Source organism: Eptatretus burgeri, chromosome 2, assembly GCF_056783735.1.
Source record: "Eptatretus burgeri isolate ZD-2024b chromosome 2, Ebu_testis_v1, whole genome shotgun sequence".
Classification (NCBI taxonomy): domain Eukaryota; kingdom Metazoa; phylum Chordata; class Myxini; order Myxiniformes; family Myxinidae; genus Eptatretus; species Eptatretus burgeri.
Window position 1 is genome coordinate 112,045,606 of NC_140962.1, and position 12,293 is coordinate 112,057,898.

General features: G+C 45.4%; 1 long non-coding RNA gene across 2 annotated transcripts in view; it reads right to left on the reverse strand.

The window, feature by feature from the left end:
- Positions 1-214: 214 nt before the first annotated feature.
- Positions 215-12,293, reverse strand: part of LOC147032847 (uncharacterized) — a 39,457-nt gene continuing 27,378 nt past the window's right edge. For both annotated transcript variants that reach the window (XR_015055375.1, XR_015055374.1), the window contains exon 3: positions 215-4,230. This is a non-coding gene — a long non-coding RNA (uncharacterized LOC147032847). The remainder of the gene's footprint in view (positions 4,231-12,293) is intronic.

Genomic DNA, 12,293 nt, shown 5'->3' on the forward strand with positions numbered 1-12,293 from the left:
TTTGCAAAGTCAAATCAATCATTGGGCTTAATTGGACCACAGTTCAACAAAAAAACCATACAGTTAACATTTTAAAATAAATCCCCCCCCCCCCCCCGTTAAACCCCAATTAATCCGTTCAACAATTTAACTCAGACTCCATAGGTCTTGAATGACCATTTCTGCTCCATAGGGCATCAGTCTCCAAGTGCAAATTACTGAGTTCTGTCCTCAACCCCCCCCCTTCCCCCGCCCCCACCACACCATGTTAGAGTCTGTTAACCAAGCGCCACAGTTGCCGTCACACTCTTGTTTGCTGATCCACATCTGCAGGCAGGTGAACAGTGAAGTGAGGACCGAGTCACCGGCCCAGATGGAGTACTCGTGCACTGCAGCGCTGAGCTGGGTGCCGGGCCGCGATCCCCTACTGCATGCCGCTCCCGATGCCTGGATGTATACGATATCTCCGGAGAGGACAGTATTGGCAATGTCATACCTTATGACCACAAAAAAATTCTTTCCCCCACCCCACAAACTTAATGTTATGAAATGATGGTTGGTGGTGGGGCCCAGGGCAATGGAATCACTTACTGTGGATAGGAGCGACCTGGGAGTTTGGAAGCTCACAGTATTGCTTCAATGAGGAATAAGAGGTGGCCATAAATGTCTCCTGTTTGGAGTCCAACACCGCATAGCAGACCTTCTCCCTGAAGTCTCCCGCTGTTTTATGTTCCATCGTGGTGAATGAGTAACTAGGCTCGGTCAGGATCTTGGCATGGGACAGAGCTTAGATGGGCATCATGTGTGAGATGCCGTTGTTGGAGTTCACCATGACACACGCGGAGTGGCCACACACGGGGTGGCCCAGGCATATCGGAGCAGAATGGCTAGGAAGGCCATACACATGGTTAGAGTGTCAAAAGTCTTAAACGTGGACACTGTACATGGAGCATCATCACCAGCAACACCCGCTCAGCACACTCCCGAGCTGTGATCCAGAACCAGTGCAGCAAGTTTCACCATTACTATGTCTGTGTGTTGGCACATAAAGAGGCTACAGAATGGAAAGACAGGAAGGTTTTCACTCTTGACAGGAATAGAAGTGAAACTGTGATCAAGGGCAATGAGACTGATAGTTGCATCAAGGATGACATTTGCTCATAGTCACAGACATGTGCATTCCAAAAACCCATAGATTTTCAAATCTTAATGTTACACATGTCATTACATTGTTTCTTAGGATCTGGATCCCCAAAAGGAAATACTGTTCGAATAAACATCAAAGTGTTGGTGGATTTTCTCTTAAAACAGTAGCCAATCAGCGAAGGCAACGCTGTTGTGGCACACTTGAAAAGTATTATCAATACCACAAGTAATATCAGTCCAATAAAGATCCAGTGCAAAAGTGTTGCCCACCATTATTTTGTCTTGCACATGAGAGGTACATGAAACCCATGTGACCACAGTCTGTAACAATCTTCTTCATGCAAACAACAAGCAAATTAATCACACATATCATAACAATCAATTTTAATACAAGCAACATAAGTTCAAGGAAAAGGTGTTGAAGAATCTTCACACCTTGCTCCCAATCTTGCCAGCCAGTCTGGCGATGTATTCTCGGTTGTTCTCAATTAGATTAATCACTCAACTGCGAAATCTGTATTTTGCACAGTCCTCTCCATATTTCCACTACTTCTGGATAGTCCAGGTAGTTATAGTGTATTTCAGGAAACCCCTCACAAGGACTTTGAGATTCACCTTCATCGTCAGGATCCTCTTGTAAACTGAATCTGCCTTTCTTTGCGGAGTAACATCACCGTACTTGTCACTTTCTTCAAACACATTGAAACCAAAGTTTTAACACAAGCAATTACTAATACAAGAGCAAGCACTACTACCAAGACAACAAACAACTAATGTAATATTCTTCACACCTAACTGACAAGAAGAACAATTCCAGAATTATTCATATCTTGTCAGAATACTTGCAATCCCAATGGGTTTGCCTTCGATGTTTAATTCGCAAGTTCAATTCTCATAAAGTCAAGCTCCATTTCATCAACCTCTGATCTTTATCCTAACTTTTGTAAAAGAGTTAGCAGATTGTGATCAGTGAAAACAATTACTTGAAAAGTTATTAAACCCAAGTACTGTATATCTGAAACTATTGCAAAGTGAGCACTGTGGGTGATATATACCTTCTTTGCACTTCTGCCATCCCTTGTTGCAAAATACTTGTTTGTTGTGAATAACTCCAGTTATCCCAGAAATCCTCACAGCAAGCTCATGTCTACCTTTCGGGACTATTAATCTCCACCAACTGCTTCCACTTTTGCTCTAACTGCAGAACCGAACACTGACCTACAACGTGACCTAGGAATACAATCTGTGCTTTTAGCACATCTCAATTTTCCTTGATTGATGGTCGGTTTAATATCAGTCAGTACCCGTTCAGTAAATCACTATATTTCTAAGCTTAGCTTGATCAATCTAGTCAATGCATTTATCCATCCTATGGATTGGACACGAGTCTGTTGTCGTCACTGCAATTAATCTGTTTTTAAAATTTGTGCAACAATGGATATTGCTATCTGGCTAAGTGCCAGCACACCGGGAAGACTCCATTCCCAAGCATACATACATTCATCCCCACTGTTTATTTATTTATTTATTTAACCTAATAGTATCTCCCCTACATCTTGATACACTAAATCCACAAATAAGTGAGTCATTAATTAAATCTGAGACTTGACCTTGCCATTAGGATCTCAAATTTCCCAATACCTGATTGAACTATAATTAACACCACCATGTTGGTCAGCCTCAGATAGGCGTTGTCCACAATATGGTCAAGCCTTCCTACTACACATCTCGATTTGATTGTGCATTAACTACATTAACTACCAAACAGGTGAGGCTAAAACCACTCCTGATTGTTTCCTGTCATGATTTATTTTTATACATGACAGACTTCTTTGTGTACATCTACCTGGCAGTTTGAACAACATAATCAGTCTCACTGACTTTTCTTTCACTGAGATAATGTCTATAATACCTTGCCTGTAATGGCGATAAGCCTGGAAATCGAAACCTTTAATCAAGACTAAATCCTCTGCAGTGGGGATTATTTATCCTTAATAAATATTTCACTTTACATTTTCTCATGCTAGTCCACATGTCTTTGAATACACACCCCTAACCCAGCAATTTTCTTTTCCCTGTATTTGTGCATGTTCAAAAGATAAAAACAGAAAGACATTTATACTACATGCCTGGTGTTGGCTTAATGGTTAGGGTGGTGGGCTTGGGATCCTTGGATCCTGAGTTCAAATCCCCCTTGGCTATTCAATTAATACCAGGTGGGGCTCATTCTGTCTGCTATCCTTCCGAGGTCGGCAAAATGAGTGCCAGCTTTCTTGTATCCTGTATCGGAGTGGTGACCTGTCCAGGATTGTACCCAATAGCCAAGGAGACTGCTTAGGCAGCACCAATGCTTAGCAATGAGTATGGGCCCAATGGACGGGTGGATTCATACTCTATTGTTGTATAGATTCTATATATTGTCATCTCCCATCATCTTTTCTTGACATCTGTCTTTTGCATCTACGTCTATGTGACCGGTGTGTGTGTGTGTGTGTGTGTGTGTGTGTGTGTGTGTGTGTGTGTGTGTGCAAGTGTGGGCATGTACGCCCTCTACAGCCCGTACATGTGATAATGTGCACATTGTTTATTAAGCTTCTCATTTGTGGTAATGTGACAACTGGATGCAAGCGCGTGGAAATTATTTCCTTGATAAATATGTATGCAAGCATTAGCACAAACAACCTACGTTGGTCCTTTTAACCGGAGGAGTGCACCTGTACCTATGAAGCAAATTAAAGTAAATGTTGTCCACAGATCGATCATGAAGGAAAGCATATAGAATGTAATCATTGCAGTTACAGGGCGGTCATTTAGGAATCCTCCTTGGGGTTCCTGTCACTGCGAGCCCAGGGAGTGGGTTTTCAGTTCTCTGCATTTTTAGTGTGTTTTGCAGAGTGAAAGGTTTTACGGTGGCCAGAGTGCAAATCCTGCCACCAACCTCCTACAAAAAAACAAGGAACCCAATTGCAGGAGGACGTCCGCAGACACAGTGGGGCACTTGATATGGATGTCCGTTGGCTCACAAGCAGCTCCTCTGCCCTTTGACAGGTTTTGCTTTTAATCCTGCTGGGTGTCCATATCCATACACACTCCTCACCAGGAAACCTGGTGGGAGAGACAGTTGAGTTACTGACAACCCGACCATGAAACAGGTTAGGACAGGTATACATGGTACCTGAAGCAACTCACAGATCTAATCTGACTTGACCTGACAAATAAAATTATAATTGCACATATTTTATGGAGGTGCAGTACTCAATTTTAAAAAAAGATTACATTGTAATACTGGCGACCACCAGGTGTCGTTTGTGGCCTATGTCAGCACATTGCATGCGGACAGACAGACAGACAAACAAATACATGGTCGCAGACTACTTGCGAAAATAGTCACTGCAAATTTGCCCTTTGGACCTCAATAACAATAGGCTTCTAGATTTTGATTCGCGAACCAATTAAATGACCCAATACACAAATTATGTTAAAATTTCTAGTCAATCAGATGAAAATTGACGATTTTGTGACCTTTGACCTTTTGACCTGAAAAGCAACAGGCTTCAACCTTTTGACTACTTTGACTCTGGAGGTGGTGGTGGTGACTACTTTGACTCATTGCCAATGTCATCATCAAATTATCCCAGCCTTCTGGAATACCTCTGGCTTCACATAGATCTCAGCAAACGCCTAATGTTTTTTATTTATTATCATGTACCGCATGATAATGCATCTGTATACCTCGCTTTCCTTTAACATGGAACAACTCCAAACTATCCATTGCAACTCTCTATCCTTCATCCTTCAAGTGCAGTGATTACAACTGCCACCAGGGTGAGAAGGACACAAAGGTGAGAAGTACCACCACCATGCCCGTTGGCTGTTTGTCAGTCCTGCAACAACGAGCCATGGCATTGCAGAAAAGTTTCTGATGAGACTGTGGGCTTAACCCAACCTGTTAACTTCCCAACCCGTGTTTTTGCAACTGGTGTGTCCTTCCTCCTGGACCCCGTTATGACAAACATTGCATCCAATCTCTCATGTTCGTTCTCCGCCCCTCTTGGGTCCTCCGACTATGTTCTTGCCAAACATCAGATCTCTCTGGCTATGATAAGGAAAGAACCACAATGAAACAGAATATGCCTTTTCCCACATGCCAATTGACAGGCCTGCGATCTGCCCTCCCACAAAAGTATTTGGAGACCATCTCCGCAGCAATCGATATTGATTCCACCTTGGAACACTTTCACAACAGCTTACTTTCTCTCATGCACCAGATTATCTCATCCCATATGCGGCTATCCTATCAGTCCTCTCAGCCATAACACACCAAAGTATGTTGGGAGGTGATTGCAGTCAATAACTTGCTCTTTCAAAATGGCAGGCAAACCCACCTGGAGGTAACTTTACGCCACTCTACAAGGCTTGCAACAATGTGTTTCCATCCCAATGCAAGCCACAAAACATAATCTTACAAATACCATGTCTGGACTCTTCACTCTGTCTCCATCCTCAAAGTCATGGTGGTGCCTTGTGATTTTCATCTCTGGTGTGCACTCCTCCTCCATCCCCTCCCTCACATGAAATGCTATATCTGCATATTCTGGCTGAGATGAAGCAGTCTCTTGTGTACTTCTGTATCCATCCCATTCTGTCCTCATCTTACGAGCTCATAGCCACTGTCAACTGGACTTTGTGTCCTTCTCATCCAAGGATATAGAATAATTCCTGTCCATCCTCAACTCTTCTTCGGAGATGGGCTCAGATGGCATCAGTGCTCATGTTCTCAAATCCTGCTCTGCCGCTCTACTCTGTCTGCTCGAATCGGCCTGTCCATCTCATTTCACTGCCTCCCTTTGTCCGGAAGTCAGGAAATGTCACCGCCATCCACAATAAGGGTTCAAAAACTGGTCCTCTCAATGACAGATCAGTAATCTTGTTTCAATTATGAGCAAAGTTATGGGGACCCATTATTACCCTCGCCAAAGGAGAGGGTATTGTATTTGGGTCTGTTTGTCTATTTGTCCACACAGAATGTGCCAACATAGGCCACGAATGCCACTTCCTGGTAGCTAGTAGTACACATTCTCTTTTTTTCAACAGTACCTCCATAAAGTACTTGCAAAGGTACCTCTTTCACACGAGTGACGATGTTATCCAGAACATATTTTCCGATGATGGAGACTAACTCTTCACATGTCGTAGATGATAAGTAGTTGGTGTGGCCACTACCTTGGTTGGCATATTTCTGAATGTGTGGCGCCAAAAATGGATCGTATTCCGCAAGTAATTCCATTAAACCAAGGTAGTTACCATTCGTCCGTGACCCAACAATTTCATCCGATCCACGGAACGCAAGACTACGCTCAGCGAGAAACGATATCACGCTCACACTTCGTTTCAGCACCACCCTCCAATAGGACGCAATCTCACTCACCTGTTTGACGAGTTCAGTGTCCACACGACCTGCGGATGTTGCTCTGTCTGACAAGCGGATGATATTCGCACAATGTACATGCGAACGCTCATGCACCTCGATAGAACGACTGGCATGCTTCTAGTCATTGAATCCTTCCCCGCCCAGGGCAGTAGCGCCTCCAAAGAGCTTGCAAGCGATGCAGTACAGTTTTCCGGTTGATGTGGAGAAGCAAAGCCAGGACCTTTTCACGGACTCTCCGTTTTGTAGTCTACGGTAAAAAAGATTCTTGGAACAGCAGCGTTTCCTACCTTCAACGAACTGTATGGATGAATCAAAGGGACCAGTCGAATTCTGCAGGGGCTCCAAATCTCGTGATGACCAGGAGTCGATCATCTCTGACGACGGTCGCTCAGGAGGCCAACATCCAATGCAATTGGCAAAGCCAGGTCCAGGATCAGTCAGTATATCTCACGCTTCTTCATCTGATGCATGTTCTTCATCGGTGGAACCTTCCGAGATGTTGGGCAAATCTTGACGCGGGGGTTGCGTTGCCAAATCCGCTTGTTCTGTCTCTGTTGGTGTTCCAGCCTCTGTCATGGATGAATCGCCTGTTTGTGCAGGAGTGAAAAACTCTGAGATTTTCTGGGTCTTGTCGACGACGGCCTTGTGTCTTTCATCTTTTTCCTTGGAACGTTTCCACTTTTGAGCACCACCGTCATATTTCTGTGGAGCCCTGGATTTGTGCCTGTCGTCACCGAAACCGCTCATTGTGGTTTCTGCAGCTGGTACGTACTGAGTAACCGAGATATCATCAGAGTGCACGTGGGACGTACCAGAATCACGAACAAGTACGTTTCACACACCTGGAACATAGGAAGTCACACTGTGTTACTGTGCTGTGCACGCCAGTAAGCAGGGTACTGGCAGCGTTCCCTGCCAGCCGCAGTTTCAGTGTGTACAATACTACCCCTGCCGGCCGTGTGCTGTGCTGGCCTGGCCTAGTTTTACCACGTCGACTTTCACCTTTTCACCTCTCCTCTGGCTGGACCTCTGTATTCCGTCTGTGCTTGCTGGGCTCTGGCGGGCAGTGCCGTAGTTAGTTGGCCACGCTCAACCATCCGAAGCATCGATGATCGATCCAAAAAAAGATCCGAATGCGGGCCCCCAATGCCTGAGGCTTGCCCCGGGAATTTTTGACCACGTTGGATCCGTTCTGTGGACCGTGGAAGAAACGGCTTGAAAAAGCCAAAGCTTGAAAAGGACCCTCACGATGACGGACAATTTTGAAAAGATATCCTTACAAAGAGTTTACAATCTTCATTCACGACAATAAAACTTTAGAAGCACATTTTCAAGGGATTTTCGAAATGTCATCGAAATTGTGGGGGGGCCCTAAATGTGGGGGGGGGGGCCGGGGCTATGGCCCCACCGGGCCATCCCTAAATTCGGTAGTGCCTCCACCATACACATGCACACACAGGCAGAATAACGCTTCCCTTGCAGTAGCTTTCCAAACTCTACATGTGCAAATCTGGCCAGCACCTCCTCAATCAGCTCGACATGAATGCCACCCTGCTCGATCTGCTCCAGACGTGAACTCCACCCTGCTCGATGTGCTCTCTCCGAAGCCCCCTCGCCAAGAACACACTCTACGCCTTCGATCCTCCTCTCTTTCTTATCCTCTGTCTCCTCCGCCCCCGGTGCGTGGCCTCCTCGCCTCCAAACCCAGGAAGGCTGGGCTTCTGTTGTTGTTTCAGGGACTCGGTCCATAGCTTATGGCCTGGCTTGGAAGATCACAGCAGGTAAACACGTGCAGGGGAACTTATTTTTACTCATTAAGCTAATTAACACCGCACCACCCGCACCACTTGCAGGTTTTTGTACCACATGAATTGTTTCACGTAACACTTAAGCTGACAGATTCCCTGACTTATTGACATCAAGATGCTTCTACCCGTCCACGGACCATGCCACATTATACAATCCCATCTGTACTATTAAATCGGTTCATCTACCAACATAATCATAACAGCATGTTCCAACGTACCTTCCCCGAATATTTAGTCTTCATTTTCATCATGTGAAGCTGGCTCAGTCGCCACATTACCGCAGTTGCCTTCATGGCAACGTCCGCATGCTCTGGTGCATTCACGGCTATGTTTTTTTGCAGCTACATTTCAGTACGCTGCATCCTGTATTGCAGTTGCAGTTGATCATTGTGAGCAGAATATCTGGTGCAGGGATATTGTGTGTCATGAGTGAAATAAGTTTGTCCCCTTACATATCCCAGCCCCATTCAGTAGGGTCCATGGCATCTTGGAGGTACGTCCACCGAGGTAGCATCATTATGAAACCATTACGTGTAGGTACGTCTGCCGAGAGTGAAGGTTTGTGTCCGAGGTTGTTGAAGACAGTCTTTCAGGTGTCACGAAGGTCTTTGCTGCGGCCACTTTCTTGCAAAGGAACTAGTAGTGTAATGATGCTAAAGAGTCAGATTGGGCCACATAAAGCAAGGACACCATCGCCTTTCAACCAGTGGTTTCTACAGTAAATTGATCCCCCATTGATAAAAGCACAGGCCCTTACAGTCCTTCGCAGTTGCATGATACAGCAGCAATACCAGCAGATCTGTGTGTTCTCCAATCAGGGTTGTTGACTTGTCGGATGTCATTGCGACGGATGCTTTCACTATGTCCAAGTCTGCATCACCTTCAGCTTGGATGATGTGACAGCCTTTCTGCTGCAAGCGTTCAGAGATCAAGTGGATGAGGACCTGTTTGTTCATATCATTTGAGAGGTTGTTGTATCCGATATAGTGACCTTGTTCGAAACCAGAGTTCGACTTCGTCGCTGATGCGTATTGTCCTTTATACTTGGTCCTCCATCACATCCCTCAAAGGCGACGGTGGCATCGCCGTACAGGTCTGACGTGAAAGACAACAAAGTGAAAGTGGCAACAAAAACAACCATAACAACAAAGGCATCGGCAATTGAGCTGTCGGTGCTGCTTTCGATCCATTTCAGCCGATTTAAAAGTGAACCACCATCTAGAACGTAGTGATCATTCTTTGGAATGGACTGAAGAACAGCATCTTCTGATGAAGTAACGTGCCATCGTATAGCATTCAGAAGTTCTGCTTTTTGTAGCTTCCACACATGATTCTTTGCTTCAAACAAGGATGGAGGAGATGGGAAAAGTTCATATTTCATTACCTCATCTGGGCACAGATTTCCCGACAAGGAACCTCTGAAATAACAGTGCTGGATCAATGGTTCGCTCCTTGGTGGCCTTGATGGCCCGGGCTGATGCTGGTGTCCTCACTGCGGTGTTTCGTTTGTGCGAATATGAGAAGACAGATTGTCCTTCCATTTTCTTCACTGTGTTTCTGCCAAAAATGAAAAAGTGCTGCACATTGACATCCTCGTCTGCATTTATCCCTGTTATGATGTTGCATAGGGTCACCTCATCCGAGAATGGAGAATGCTGTCCAAGCTTTGTGGCAATTTTTGGCCAAATCCATCTTGTCCCTGTCTATTCATGATGCAGATGCCTCTTTGTGCTGTTCGATCGTTCTATGTACAGTTCGACAGAATTCCTGCATGGCGTAGTTGGAGGTGGAGGATACATGAGAAGACATTATCCAAACAGCACATTGATGTTCAGTGATTCCACTTCTTCTTGTCAGGTCCCCTGTACTTTTGAGGGACCACATCAGGGTCTGTTAGATCTCCAAGTCTGATCCAAGGCCAGCCCAGTGTTGGTCAGTGCGTCGGATCACATGTAATCCATTTCTGAATTTCGAAAATACTGTAGAGTTTTCAGTTTCTAACGCCTGTATATTCTGAAGGTAAAGATAAGCAGATTTTAGATGGTTGGGATGTCCAGCAGGAGCAAATATCGGTAATCAGTCAGAGATAGCGTGGAGGTGCATTTGTCATGACCCTGTGCGATCGGCCTCGACAAGTTCCTGGGCCACTCCCAACATTTGCAGATAGTTCAGCCATAATTTGATCGTTTTTGAACGATTAGATAATTCAAACTTTTTGGAAACTAGTGTATGGGAAATCTGTTTGATATTTTCACTTTTGAGTCCTGTTTCCAAGTCTATTTCAATTGTATCTGACATAGTATTGTTATGTTTGTGGGGGTAGATTGGGGGATTTCATCAGAGAGGTAGGATTGTATAGTGTTGCTTGCTCCATGGACGTGTAGGAGATATCTCAATGTAAATTAAGTAGGGAGACTGTGAGCTTAAGTGTTACTTGTCACCACACAGAGGGTGGTGCTGTATTGATTAGATAGGGATTAAGAACAGTTTCCCCCAGTATGTAATTGCTCCCTGTAACCTTCTCCTACGTTTTTGTATTTATAAGCCAGCCATGAAAGAATTACGTTTTCATAACAACAAAAACAACCATAACAACAAGCAAGCCAAACATACTGAGCAGGCAGAAGCCCCGCCTTCCCGGTTTTCGTGCCAACAAGCCATGCCCAGGGGTGGAAGAAGGTTGAGGTTCAGAGAGCAGACAGTAGTTGTGAGAGGAACGTGGCTGGGACAGAGGATCTCACTTTGCTCTCCTCTCGGCACGCCGAAATAGCTGTGTGAGTCTCGTGTCATGCTGTAAATTTGCCCGCGTGCTGGGCGAGATGCTAGTCTTTGACTGTTCGGCTGAACCGTGAAGTGTGTACATTTCAGAAGTGGGGGAGAAGAGTGCATCTCTGGAAAGAGAAGAATGGGAAAGCTGCTCATGGCAGGAACAGAGTGAGGTTAATCAGTCTCGCGTGGGGGACAGGAAAGAGTCAAGACGAAGGCTCGGAGTGGGACAGCAGCGAGAGAGGCAGGATCGGCGGTCGAAAGAGAAGGGCATTATGACTAGCGTCCCCTCGATGTGGTAAAGAAGACCGCACGATTCTTGTGATCAGGCTGAGGTGAATTGGGTCGCGTGGAGGAGCAAGACGCCGGTCATCGACTGTTGGGCAGAATTGTGTGAGACCATCGCCAAAGCCTCGTATTGAGCCATTGGGGGAAAGAGACGGCGCCATTTTGCAAAGCAGCGGCATCGATGAGGATGATCTACGCAAGAAGCTGCACGGCGTTTTCTGAGCCTTGGTGTTGAGAATCGCTGCCCAAATTACCTCCCGTACGTTTCCCGCCCAGAGAGTGGCTCGGCGCCATTTTGGGGCGCGTCTTCCCACGCAGTGACAAAGCAGTTTGTTGACTTTCAAGATACTGAAACTCACTCCTGGACCCAAAGCTAAGTGCCGAAATAAAGGAGGGATTCTTTTTATTTGTTTTATTCTGTCCCCTTGTTTGTCTGCGTGGAGGTGCCTCAAAATTAGATTTAGGTTCCCTCACGTCTTGATTTATTTCCATTATAATTATTGATTTCCTGTTTATTAAATCATTTTTATTAAAATTGCTGGTGTCCGTGTATCTATTGTGGGTTTGAGAGTAAAACCACTCTGCTGTTCTACCATCCTGGTGAAGCGCCTAGCTGTTTCTTTCCCGCGCGCCATAATCTCAGAGAATTTCGGCTGTAAGCCTCCAAGGGAAAACTGTTTGGCCATCCATCCAGGTAGGGGCAGACCCACTGGACATGACAGTTTATTGTCTGTCAAGTTCTTGCACGAGGATCTCAAATCCTGGCTCATCTGCAATGACTTCAGCTGCGATCTAGTGCATCAGACCCTGACAAACAAGGAGGTGTCCCCAAAATACACGTTGCACAGCTTTTCCATTCATCATGTGCACCACAG